At 54.0% G+C, this 7,500-nt stretch overlaps 2 non-coding genes across 2 annotated transcripts; both read left to right on the top strand.

Moving 5' to 3' along the window:
* Window positions 1-4,893: 4,893 nt before the first annotated feature.
* On the top strand, window positions 4,894-6,800 carry LOC124563429. Its single transcript, XR_006970175.1, has one exon. It is a non-coding gene; the product is annotated as a small subunit ribosomal RNA (ribosomal RNA).
* Window positions 6,801-7,151: 351 nt separating this feature from the next.
* Window positions 7,152-7,306, top strand: LOC124563427. The gene has a single exon (XR_006970174.1). It is a non-coding gene; the product is annotated as a 5.8S ribosomal RNA (ribosomal RNA).
* The last annotated feature ends 194 nt before the right edge of the window (window positions 7,307-7,500 follow it).

The following is a 7,500-nucleotide window of genomic DNA, read 5'->3' as shown; positions in this document are numbered from 1 at the left end:
ATGCGAATCTGACAACACTACGTCCGCCATGTCGAGCGCACCGCAAAACATACCGCCATCTGTAGGTCTCCCGCAACATGACCTCCTGCAACGACGATACCGTCATCTATGAGACGCCAAGCCGACTAAGACAGCGATGGGCCCACAGTGCCCTTCTTTCGACCCCACCCCAACGCCAGCGCCTCTGCCGCACGAAGTCGTGGACCGGCAATCACTCCACCTGCACCCGTTCGTGCCCCACCCCAACCGCCCAACTCGCAACTCCAGCGGATGAACGGCGGACTTTGCTCGCACTCGCAATGTGCAATCCACCCCTATAACGTGCGTTTCATGAAGAGTTATGTCCAATATGCGACATTCCCGCTGTCCATATACATGAGCTGCGAGCTGTACCACGTACGAGCTACAGACGCGATCGCGTTGCTCGCTGTACGAATGCAGATGCTCAGCGGCAGCTAGGAGGCGCTCCATCCATGTCGGTACCGGTGAGCGTTGCACTCGCAGTCGCAAAAACGTACGGCAAGTATATTACTCGGAAGAGTCAATGACAGTCCAAGCCCCCCTGCGTGGGAAGAGTCTTCCTAGGCCATGACCCACCGGAAGGGCGCAGCGTCCCCCACCCCAGACATGTGACGTCAGACTATCGGTATTGACGACTAGACTGATTCCTTATAATCATTTGCCATACACCGGTGGAAGCTGCCGAGACGAGTAACTACATAGCGGGCTCGCCGTGTCACTAATGTACAGAGATACAATAGTTTCGACTGGAACCGGATTAAACGTATACACGGCGCTGATTAGTAATAGATAGAGCCATCAGAATACAGATAATGTATAGACCTGTCCGTATACATGCTGAAAGACTCTGCTCACAATCACACGTCAGCCAGACACTCTTATCACGCACTACTCTCTGCCTGTAACAGGCACACAGACAATATGTAAGCACCAGCATGGAACAACACCCAGTGCATCCTCTCTGCCACATTAGACAATCCACACTATCATAACCAGACCGGGAGGTCCACTCGGAAAACAGAATATCCCACCCTTCCGACAACCACCATTGCTCAGCTAAGCCACCAACACCCACACATGTCCCAGACAGGGGTGCACCCAACATCACAATACTGCCTCCTGTCACACCACACAAACAATGGCAGGAATGAAAGACACAGGTCTGCCACAAGCATGGAATCAGAGCGCCGCCTGTTATGAGCCAAAGGTGCACCCTGACGTGGCAAATCAGATGATGCCGCAGTCATTTACTTACGATAATCACAATCAACAAACCGGGCCCCCCCCCCCCCCCCCAAGTGCCTTAACCTAACCCGTATTGTACCTTAACCTAACCCGTATTGTACCTTAACCTAACCCGTATTGTACCTTAACCTAACCCGTATTGTACCTTAACCTAACCCGTATTGTACCTTAACCTAACCCGTATTGTACCTTAACCTAACCCGTATTGTACCTTAACCTAACCCATATTGTACCTTAACCTAACCCATATTGTACCTTAACCTAACCCATATTGTACCTTAACCTAACCCATATTGTACCTTAACCTAACCCATATTGTACCTTAACCTAACCCATATTGTACCTTAACCTAACCCATATTGTACCTTAACCTAACCCATATTGTACCTTAACCTAACCCATGTTGCGCCTTAACCTAACCCATGTTGCGCCTTAACCTAACCCATGTTGCGCCTTAACCTAACCCATGTTGCGCCTTAACCTAACCCATGTTGCGCCTTAACCTAACCCATGTTGCGCCTTAACCTAACCCATGTTGCGCCTTAACCTAACCCATGTTGCGCCTTAACCTAACCCATGTTGCGCCTTAACCTAACCCATGTTGCGCCTTAACCTAACCCATGTTGCGCCTTAACCTAACCCATGTTGCGCCTTAACCTAACCCATGTTGCGCCTTAACCTAACCTATGTTGCGCCTTAACCTAACCTATGTTGCGCCTTAACCTAACCTATGTTGCGCCTTAACCTAACCTATGTTGCGCCTTAACCTAACCTATGTTGCGCCTTAACCTAACCTATGTTGCGCCTTAACCTAACCTATGTTGCGCCTTAACCTAACCTATGTTGCGCCGTAACCTAACCTATGTTGCGCCGTAACCTAACCTATGTTGCGCCATAACCTAACCTATGTTGCGCCTTAACCTAACCTATGTTGCGCCTTAACCTAACCTATGTTGCGCCTTAACCTAACCTATGTTGCGCCGTAACCTAACCTATGTTGCGCCTTAACCTAACCTATGTTGCGCCTTAACCTAACCTATGTTGCGCCTTAACCTAACCTATGTTGCGCCTTAACCTAACCTATGTTGCGCCTTAACCTAACCTATGTTGCGCCTTAACCTAACCTATGTTGCGCCTTAACCTAACCTATGTTGCGCCTTAACCTAACCTATGTTGCGCCGTAACCTAACCTATGTTGCGCCTTAACCTAACCTATGTTGCGCCTTAACCTAACCTATGTTGCGCCGTAACCTAACCTATGTTGCGCCTTAACCTAACCTATGTTGCGCCTTAACCTAACCTATGTTGCGCCTTAACCTAACCTATGTTGCGCCTTAACCTAACCTATGTTGCGCCTTAACCTAACCTATGTTGCGCCTTAACCTAACCTATGTTGCGCCTTAACCCAACACACGTTGGGCCTTAACCCAACACACGTTGGGCCTTAACCCAACACACGTTGGGCCTTAACCCAACACACGTTGGGCCTTAACCCAACACACGTTGGGCCTTAACCCAACACACGTTGGGCCTTAACCCAACACACGTTGGGCCTTAACCCAACACACGTTGGGCCTTAACCCAACACACGTTGGGCCTTAACCCAACACACGTTGGGCCTTAACCCAACACACGTTGGGCCTTAACCCAACACACGTTGGGCCTTAACCCAACACACGTTGGGCCTTAACCCAACACACGTTGGGCCTTAACCCAACACACGTTGGGCCTTAACCCAACACACGTTGGGCCTTAACCCAACACACGTTGGGCCTTAACCCAACACACGTTGGGCCTTAACCCAACACACGTTGGGCCTTAACCCAACACACGTTGGGCCTTAACCCAACACACGTTGGGCCTTAACCCAACACACGTTGGGCCTTAACCCAACACACGTTGGGCCTTAACCCAACACACGTTGGGCCTTAACCTGCTCTGTAATTGTCATACGACGCGTTAAATTAGTGTAGTGTTGCCTAACTGCAACCCCCGCAATATAGTTTGCTACTCGCACTGCCCGGTCCCCAGAGTATCGCTTCATGTTAAACACCTTGCAGCTATACACTGTAATGCGGATGGCGGCAGGACGTACATGCTCAATGCCCTTCGCAGTTGTTCATTGGCATTCGCATGGCGAAGCACAGCCTACGTTGTGGTACGGCTTGTGGCAACTGTCCGCTGATGTTGTACGTCCAAATCACACACTGTACCGCACATTGGTCCTCATGTACTGAATGATACATCGTGGTACATGTGTGACCGTACCACGACTGCGCCAACAACGGCGAACCATACGGTCCAAATATTGTGCACTCAGCTACGTGTCGTCTCCCTATAAGAGCTGGATTGCAGTATGGTATGCCGTGGATGGCGATCAGCATGAGCCGTCTGTTGATGTAGTGGCGCGTGTTGTCAGACGTAGTCGTCTCTTCTCACACACCGTGATAGCATGGTGCACTGCGTTCCACATCTGCGACATGCGACAGAGGCCGGTTGACAGTCGTTCGCGCAATGGACATCGCATACGTACGGGGGCCACCTTCCACGTGTTCGCGAAGCGTGCACATGTTGTTGCGTGTATGTGGGCAGACATAGTGTGTCGTGACACCTGACACAGGCATGCAACAATCGTTGAATTTGCAAATGGCGATGGACGTCTACGTTTGCTGGTGACGTTACGCAAATGAAGAACTGGTAAACCGTTGTGGTGCGGTTGTTCTCGCTAGAGGTGAATCAGTGATGGCGACGATCGGTTGAGCTACCAACCGGTTGTTTCAGCGATACCCACCATGCCCACGAACGTGAATGGCATGTGGGTGTGAAGCGATACGCGGCGGTGGCTGGGTGGGACCGTCCCCGGCCGGTGAGGGGGGGCCTTCCGGCGTGCTGGCCGCGCGGTGCGTGGGCGCACGCGCTACAGCCGGCTGGTGGGGGCGGCCAGTGGCAGGCGCGCCGGCCGACGGAGGCGGCAGGCGGCGCAGCTGCGCGCCGGCGCACCCTGCACGCGGCGCCGTGCGGCCAAAGTAGGTCCTCGCGGGCCCGGTGCGAAGCGCGGTGGACATCTGCAGTGTGCTGGTCCGATTGAGGACTGTGTGCGCTGAGGATGCGCCGCCGCCCGGCGCTCGGCGCCGCGACGCCGTCTGCTGCTCGGTCGCCTCTGCGGTTCTCGCAGGTGGATTGTATCGCAGCTGTGCGGACGTGTTGGCGCGTGCGCTGTGCTGGGAGAGTTCGCTTCGGCACCCAAGTGGGGCTTTTGTCCTTCTGTGGCGCTGGCGTTGGAGCTGCCGGCCACCGTAGGTGGCGCGTGTTGTCTCCCGCCGGCAATGCCACGACAGCACGCTCCCGGGCCTCTGTCGGCAGCGGCAAGCTCAGTTGGGAGCACGGGTGGTCGCACCTAAAGCGTCTACTCGCCAAACTCCGGGCGATTGCGCCTCTCTCGAACCCGACCAAGTACTTAGGACGGCGCTGCGCGCCGCCGGGACCTGAGAGGGTTTCGAGGTGTATTGTGCAGGGGAGCTCAGCCTCCTCCTGTTTGCAGAATAATTGAGCGGACGCTTGCGTGTTCGCGCGGGCCCCCGGGACACACTCCCGGGCGGCCGGCTGCTCAGCTCTAGTTGACGCAGCTCCCTGGTTGATCCTGCCAGTAGTCATATGCTTGTCTCAAAGATTAAGCCATGCATGTCTCAGTACAAGCCGCATTAAGGTGAAACCGCGAATGGCTCATTAAATCAGTTATGGTTCCTTAGATCTACCCACGTTACTTGGATAACTGTGGTAATTCTAGAGCTAATACATGCAAACAGAGTCCCGACCAGAGATGGAAGGGACGCTTTTATTAGATCAAAACCAATCGGTCGGCTCGTCCGGTCCGTTTGCCTTGGTGACTCTGAATAACTTTGGGCTGATCGCACGGTCCTCGTACCGGCGACGCATCTTTCAAATGTCTGCCTTATCAACTGTCGATGGTAGGTTCTGCGCCTACCATGGTTGTAACGGGTAACGGGGAATCAGGGTTCGATTCCGGAGAGGGAGCCTGAGAAACGGCTACCACATCCAAGGAAGGCAGCAGGCGCGCAAATTACCCACTCCCGGCACGGGGAGGTAGTGACGAAAAATAACGATACGGGACTCATCCGAGGCCCCGTAATCGGAATGAGTACACTTTAAATCCTTTAACGAGTATCTATTGGAGGGCAAGTCTGGTGCCAGCAGCCGCGGTAATTCCAGCTCCAATAGCGTATATTAAAGTTGTTGCGGTTAAAAAGCTCGTAGTTGGATTTGTGTCCCACGCTGTTGTTCACCGCCCGTCGGTGTTTAACTGGCATGTATCGTGGGACGTCCTGCCGGTGGGGCGAGCTGAAGGCGTGCGACGCGCCTCGTGCGTGCTCGTGCGTCCCGAGGCGGACCCCGTTGCAATCCTACCAGGGTGCTCTTGAGTGAGTGTCTCGGTGGGCCGGCACGTTTACTTTGAACAAATTAGAGTGCTTAAAGCAGGCAAGCCCGCCTGAATACTGTGTGCATGGAATAATGGAATAGGACCTCGGTTCTATTTTGTTGGTTTTCGGAACCCGAGGTAATGATTAATAGGGACAGGCGGGGGCATTCGTATTGCGACGTTAGAGGTGAAATTCTTGGATCGTCGCAAGACGAACAGAAGCGAAAGCATTTGCCAAGTATGTTTTCATTAATCAAGAACGAAAGTTAGAGGTTCGAAGGCGATCAGATACCGCCCTAGTTCTAACCATAAACGATGCCAGCCAGCGATCCGCCGCAGTTCCTCCGATGACTCGGCGGGCAGCCTCCGGGAAACCAAAGCTTTTGGGTTCCGGGGGAAGTATGGTTGCAAAGCTGAAACTTAAAGGAATTGACGGAAGGGCACCACCAGGAGTGGAGCCTGCGGCTTAATTTGACTCAACACGGGAAACCTCACCAGGCCCGGACACCGGAAGGATTGACAGATTGATAGCTCTTTCTTGATTCGGTGGGTGGTGGTGCATGGCCGTTCTTAGTTGGTGGAGCGATTTGTCTGGTTAATTCCGATAACGAACGAGACTCTAGCCTGCTAACTAGTCGCGTGACATCCTTCGTGCTGTCAGCGATTACTTTTCTTCTTAGAGGGACAGGCGGCTTCTAGCCGCACGAGATTGAGCAATAACAGGTCTGTGATGCCCTTAGATGTTCTGGGCCGCACGCGCGCTACACTGAAGGAATCAGCGTGTCTTCCTAGGCCGAAAGGTCGGGGTAACCCGCTGAACCTCCTTCGTGCTAGGGATTGGGGCTTGCAATTGTTCCCCATGAACGAGGAATTCCAGTAAGCGCGAGTCATAAGCTCGCGTTGATTACGTCCCTGCCCTTTGTACACACCGCCCGTCGCTACTACCGATTGAATGATTTAGTGAGGTCTTCGGACTGGTACGCGGCATTGACTCTGTCGTTGCCGATGCTACCGGAAAGATGACCAAACTTGATCATTTAGAGGAAGTAAAAGTCGTAACAAGGTTTCCGTAGGTGAACCTGCGGAAGGATCATTACCGACTAGACTGCATGTCTTTCGATGTGCGTGTCGTGTCGCGCAACACGCTACCTGTACGGCTCGCAGTAGCCGTGCGCCGCGTGCGGAACCACGCGTGCTTCTCAAAACTAACGCCAATGTTGTGTGGTACGAGCGCTGAAGCGCTGGAGCGGCTGGCCTGCGGCACCTGGCGCCTGGCGCCGGTTTTGAATGACTTTCGCCCGACTGCCTGTCCGCTCCGGTGTGGAGCCGTACGACGCCCATCGGCCGTGAGGCCGTTGGACACAGAACGCTTGAACAGGGGCCGCCACACGCCTACGTCCCGCCTATGCAACTGTCTTGAAAGAGACAGTGTAAACTAAGAAAAGATCACCCAGGACGGTGGATCACTCGGCTCGTGGGTCGATGAAGAACGCAGCAAATTGCGCGTCGACATGTGAACTGCAGGACACATGAACATCGACGTTTCGAACGCACATTGCGGTCCATGGATTCCGTTCCCGGGCCACGTCTGGCTGAGGGTCGGCTACGTATACTGAAGCGCGCGGCGTTTGCCCCGCTTCGCAGACCTGGGAGCGTCGCGGCCGCCTGTGGGGCCGGCCGCGCCTCCTTAAACGTGCGATGCGCGCCCGTCGCCTGGCGGTTCGCATACCGGTACTTACTCGGTAGCGTGCACAGCCGGCTGGCGGTGTGGCGTGCGACACCTCGTACAACGACCT

This window comes from Schistocerca americana, unplaced genomic scaffold (assembly GCF_021461395.2).
Source record: "Schistocerca americana isolate TAMUIC-IGC-003095 unplaced genomic scaffold, iqSchAmer2.1 HiC_scaffold_1211, whole genome shotgun sequence".
NCBI classification, from domain to species: domain Eukaryota; kingdom Metazoa; phylum Arthropoda; class Insecta; order Orthoptera; family Acrididae; genus Schistocerca; species Schistocerca americana.
The sequence above is the reverse complement of the archived record's forward strand: the minus strand, read 5'-3'. Positions and strand labels throughout refer to the sequence as shown.